Source organism: Miscanthus floridulus, chromosome 2 (assembly GCF_019320115.1).
Source record: "Miscanthus floridulus cultivar M001 chromosome 2, ASM1932011v1, whole genome shotgun sequence".
In the NCBI taxonomy this organism is placed as follows: domain Eukaryota; kingdom Viridiplantae; phylum Streptophyta; class Magnoliopsida; order Poales; family Poaceae; genus Miscanthus; species Miscanthus floridulus.
Genome location: NC_089581.1, coordinates 4,781,682 through 4,787,718, shown reverse-complemented (window position 1 = coordinate 4,787,718; position 6,037 = coordinate 4,781,682).

Here is a 6,037-nt window from a genome sequence, read left to right as displayed (position 1 = left end):
CCGAGCTGGCTGTCATGTCAGCATCCACGACGCCAACGTGGCTCCGAGCTCGGCGCCAGCAGCTTAGGGTCCAGATTTTGAAATCGTAACTCCAGGAGCATAGTTATGAAAAATTTCAAAAACAGAGCTAAAAAATAATAAAATTCGGACCTACAGGCTGCTGTCATAGGGCCTGTTCGCTTGTCTGAATTCTGAAGGAATCTGGATGGTTTGGAGGAATGCTGGATGAATTTGTGAGAGAAAAACACTGTTCTGGATAAAAAAAATAAGCGGAATCAAAGCCAGGTTTAAGGGCACGCGAATGGAGCCATAGCCGTACATAGGTAGGTATGCATAGCTCTCAGGTGACGGCATTCTAGTTCGCTTGTTGGTTTCAATTAGGACTTATCAAGTCAGCCAACAGTATTTTTCTCTTACAACAAACCGACACCAACCGAACTAATCAACCTAAGAACTAACCGGCGAACAGGCTCTTTATAATATGCTTGTGCTTCCGAGGGCATAAGCAGTGGTAGTTGGCGGGATGCCAGGACGTGGCGTCCACCGAACCGAACTATAGAAGAAGCTTTCGCCGTCCAGCTTCCAACAGAACGAGCCCGAACCTCAGCGAACTTTTTTCCATCTAAATCCAATCCTCAGCATGTTACAGTTTTAACATTTTTTTTTGAATCTGTCTACACAGCACCGGGGAGTTTTGGAGCCTACCAACACTCAGATTTTTCTTGCCCATCAGATTTGACATCAACCTCCCCCTCTCTCTTATCTCTTCTTCCTCACCCAAGTGTTACATGCCACATAAATACTCGATTGCGAACGGAAAACAAATTAGGGTGTTTATAAACAGATATTTTCTATGAATTGTAGATGAACAGATCTCTATATGGATTCAAAATTAGACATACATACAAATTAAACAAAAAACAAATGAACAAAACAAAGAATTTTCAAATAGTTTTATAGTTACACCAATTCTATCTAGAAGTTAAATCAAAATAATCACTGTAACTTTAATGTAACTACAGTGTAAATCCAATATAAATTTATACTAACTACAAATTTAGATGTGGGAAAGAAATATTTGCATGCAGCCAAGAGGAGATGGTCGAAAATGAAGTCAGCATGCAGCCACCACACACCGCAAGCATGCAGTGGCACAGCAGGCCACCACACAATGACGCAAGAGAGCACACCAGACCCACGCACCAAGTTGATGACAGCTCGGCACTACATAATTTTTTACTATTTAATCCTTTTTTCGAAGAAAATTATATTTGATCCTCTAGAGACTTAAACTCATCTTTGGACCATGTGTTCGGCGCCATGAAGTCCTGGCGTCGAGGTAACACGTCTCGGCGCCACAGATCTTGACGCCGAGATGTCTGACCGTACATAGTAGGAAATCCTAGATGGCGTTGACGTGGTCGATATCTCAACGTCAGAATATATGACGTCGAGCTCGACGCCGTAGATTTTGACGCCAAGCTCGACGTCCAGCATGCATTCAAAGCGTGCGGTGGGTAGCAGATGCGGTGGGTAGCACGAATAGCAGAGGGCCCTAGGCGACCCTTTACTCTCTGCTGTCACCGCCACACGCCCCGGTGGCCGGGCGTTCATCTGTTATCTGTGCTGTGGTGCGCCTACCTCTCGGTCCGTGCGCTCGGACTGACTTTAGCCGGAAGCGAGGTGCGGTGGTGTGCATGCACCATGCCATGCAGCAGTTCGACCAGATGAACAGCACCAAAAAAATCAAAGGCAGTCGGGAATGCGGGATGCATGCAATGGACAGCAAGGTGGCGTGGCGGTCGTCGTGAGAGGCAGGCAGATCAGACGGCCGGAGTTGGTGGCCGGACACCGGACACGGACAGACAGACGCGCGTGACGCGGCAATTCTTTTGATCTATCTTGCAGCTAGCTTAGGGCCCGTTTGACACGGCTTTGACTCGTAAAAAATAGCTTTAGCTCTGACTCATATGGAAAAGCAGTTTTTTCTGGCTCAGGTTATTTTGTATGAAAACGTTTGGCAAAACGGCTTCTCTTGGCTCTTTAGAAGGTAAAGAAGACGGAAATATCCAAAATACCCTTATATTTTTCTCTCTTTCTTTTCTTTTTTCTCTTTATTTCCTTTCTTTTTCTTTCTTTTTATTTCTCTTTCCTTCTCCCATTCTTTTCTTTTCCCCTTCTCTCTCTTCTTATCCGATCGGCCTCCCTCTCTCCTTATCCGATCCAATCGGTTCTCTCTCCCCTTCCTCTCTCTCTCCGTCCCTCCCGGCCGACGCCGCCCCCTCCCCTCCTCCCGCCAGCGGCCGGCCCCTCCCCTCCCCTGGCAGCGGGCGTGGCAACGGTGGCGGTGCTGGTGGTGGCGTGGTGGCCGTGGTGGAGGAGACCTTCCCCCGTGCCTCCAAGGCCGCCGCCCTCACCTCTCCCGCACTCGCTGGTGACTCGTCACCCTCTGTCCCGAGCCAGCTCCACCCCACTCCAGGTCGCCGCGTTTCGCCCTACACCGGCGGCGCCGAGGCCCAAGCTGCCCTGCCGCACCCCCGCGTTGTTGCGCACCGCTGCCCAGTGGCAAAATGTTTGTAATTTTGGTGAAAGGACAAGGGCACATGCGTCTTTTTGTGTTTATAGAGATGGATGAGCCGGGGAAAAGCTACTTTTTTTTGGCTTCTCCCACGCAGTAGAAAACCTGGTGCAGCTTCTAGCGGCTTTTGCGCGCGAGCCGTTTTGCACGGGGGCGTTTGGTACGGCTTCTTGAGAAGCCGGTGCAAAAGCCGCTCATGAAGCCCTGCCAAAGGGGGGGGGGGCTTAGTTCTAAAAAAATTTTCACTCAAACTATAACATCGAATCTTGCGGCAAATGTATGGAGTATTAAATATAGACGAAAAAAAACTAATTTCACAGTTTGGTTGGAAATCGCGAGACGAATGTTTTAAGACTAATTAGTTAATGATTAGCCATGGGTGCTACAGTACCAACATGCACTAATGATGGATTAATTAGGCTTAATAAATTCGTCTCGCAGTTTCCAGACGAGCTATGTAATTAGTTTTTTTTATTAGTATCTGAAAACCTCTTCCGACATCCTCGAAACATCCGATGTGACATCCAAAAAAATTTTATTTCACGAACTAAACACAGCCTAAACTAGCTGCTAGCTGTTGGGGGTTCAACTTCAACTCAACTGCCCTCCTGTAAGTTGCTTCCTGCCGCCATATTTTATTGCAAAAAAGTTGTGAATTGGGCACGCAATGCTCTTCTTCTTCTTCTTCGATTCTTCTTCTTGCTTGGCTTGCATTGCAAAGAAGAGGTATGTCCATGTGCAGATGCATGATTATAATGTGAATGTGAACCAAACCAACAGTAGTGCTTCTTAATTAACAATGGATTTAGTATGCCCTTCCGCGTACACGTACATCCATCAACTGCTACTAGTAGTATATACATATTCTAATCCATCCGTCGTCGGTTGGCTGGGCATAGTTAAATGATGATTGTTTACAGGTAACGTCTCCACGTTAGTTTGGCGACTTGGACGGAGGCCGAAAAGCTGAGATAAGACTGAAATCACATCCAGTCTTATTTTTAGTAAGAGCAGAGGAATAAGACTGAAATCATTGAGATACGAGCTTAAGGCTGACCCTCGATGAAGTTCAATTTTAATCGAGAAGTAATCTGTGTTACCATCGCTATGTAAAAACACTATCAAATTAAACATATCTAATTGAAGAATTTAATGAAACTAACTTGATATTATGTTATTGTATTTTTTATATAATTGTTCAAAGTTAGTAAAAATTGACTTTAATTTGAATAAATCTAATATAAATTATATTTAAAATAGTAGATCATATTGGCATATTTAATTTTTCTGCATTGCACGCCTAGGCACCTCGGCGTCAAGATATGTGGCGTCGAGACGTGTTACCTCGACGCCGGGACTCATGGCGTCGACCCCTAGGATCCAAACATGAGTTTCAGTCATCCAAAGAGCTAAACATAAATTTTCTTCGAAAAAGGCCAAATAGTAAAAAATATGGCCGGTACTGCCGGGACGACTTGGGGTAAAAGAATTGGATAAAATCATTCGAAAGCTAGAAACTTACAATACACCCGAGCGCTATTTAGATTTTCTGTTTTTTTTTCTGTGGCGGAATAATGATGTAAATGATGCTTTACTGTTGGGATGTTAGAGCATCGAAGAGTTCCCAAAATCCTGTGTCTCCAACAATTTCCAAAAAAATAACTCCTAAAGTATATAAAAAGTTTCCAAAAAAATAACTCCTAAAATATAAAAAAACACAAAAAAAATTAGACCACGGGAAGCTTTCCTCGCGGCGCTCGCGCCTGCCCCTGCCATCCTGGTCGCCGGCTGGTTCGACGAGAGCGGCGACGACCGACAACTTCTTCCAGGACATGACGGACGCGCTGACGTGACGGAGGTTACGGTGAAGTCGGTCCCTTCCGCGGCGGTGTCGCCCAAGTGCAAGAAGCATCACGCCGTGCCAGGCCAGCGGTGGTGTTCTGTGCCGGCTACATGGACAACTTCCACGACATGACGGACGCGCTGATTCCGCTGTTCCTGACCACGGCGCATGCACCTGGAGGGCGAGGTGCAGCTGCTGGACACCAACTACAAAGCCGTGGTGGGTGCAGAAGTACATCGCGCTGCTGCGGAAGCTGTCCCGCCACGGCGACGACGTGATCAACTTCGACGCTGATGACGCCGAGGACGTGCACTGCTTCCCGGCGGCGGCGCGTACTTACTACCGCACGCCCGCACCATCGCCTTGCTGTTGCTTGCGGACGCTGTGGGCACTGGCACCTCAGGGCCGTCCGGTGATCCGGTCGCGTGAGGGGCACCTGCCTGATCCTGTCGCCTCACCCGACCCACAACCCGCGCAACCCTGACGATGGTGGACTTCGGGCTGTTCTTGCATGGCACGCTGGCGCTGCCGCGTTCTCGGCCCGCGGCCCCGGATGCTGATCATCTCGCGCGCCGGCATGCGGCGGCTGCTGAACCTAGAGGAGGTGGCGGCGGCGGCTCATTCTATTCGGCGCGAGGAGGAAACGTGCCGTAGAAAAACCCGCGCCAGCGTTTTCCAAAGTCGCTAGTCTGCGCGCATTTATCCGCGCGATCGGCACTTTTGTTTGGTCGCCGAGACTAAAATTCGGTCCTGCGACGTCGGACGTTCAGCAGATGTTAATTAGAGGACTAAACATAAGTTAATTATAAAACTAATTACACAGACAGCGACTAATTTACAAGATGAATCTATTAAACCTAATTAATCCATCATTATCATGTTGTTTACTGTAGTATAATGTTGTCAAATAATGAACTTAATAGATTCGTCTCGCAAATTACTAGTCTCAATCTACGCAGTTAGTTTGTAATTATTCTATATTTAATACTCTAAATTAGTGTTCAAATATCCGATATGACAGGGACTAAAATTTAGTCCGTGGAATCAAACACCCTCTAAGAGCTGTTGGAGATATATTTTTTTCAATCTTTTAAAAAACTCAGGATTGGGAGCTTCTTTTGGAACTCTCGGAGACGGAGATGCTCTTACGTCGGGAGGTGACCCTCTCTCAACTAATTGGATGCCATGTATCTTGTTTGATACAACTTCTCTATTTTTAGTATAAATAGAGAGCCATGGGAGAAGCATGGATACAATTCTATAGAGTAGTGTATCATTTGACTTTTCGTTTTAACTTGTTCTTTACCGCTTACATTCAAATTTAGTTTTCCTTCAATGGTGACTGAATGTGAACTACTCCCTCAATTTTCTAAATTAAGACGGGAGGGACCAGTTGGTACTGTGTGCAAGTCTCTCAAGTGGACTCGTGTTTAGTGAGTGAGTACACGGCATACATGCTAGACGTTGAACTATTCCGTTTCCTTGGTCTCTTGTCTTATCAGCCGTATTTTTTCAGCAAAGGAAGAATGTTTTTCTCTCACAACAAATCAGCCAACAATACTTTTCAGTCAAGCGAACAGTTGCTGATCAACATTAATGGTAGGTATGTATTTGAA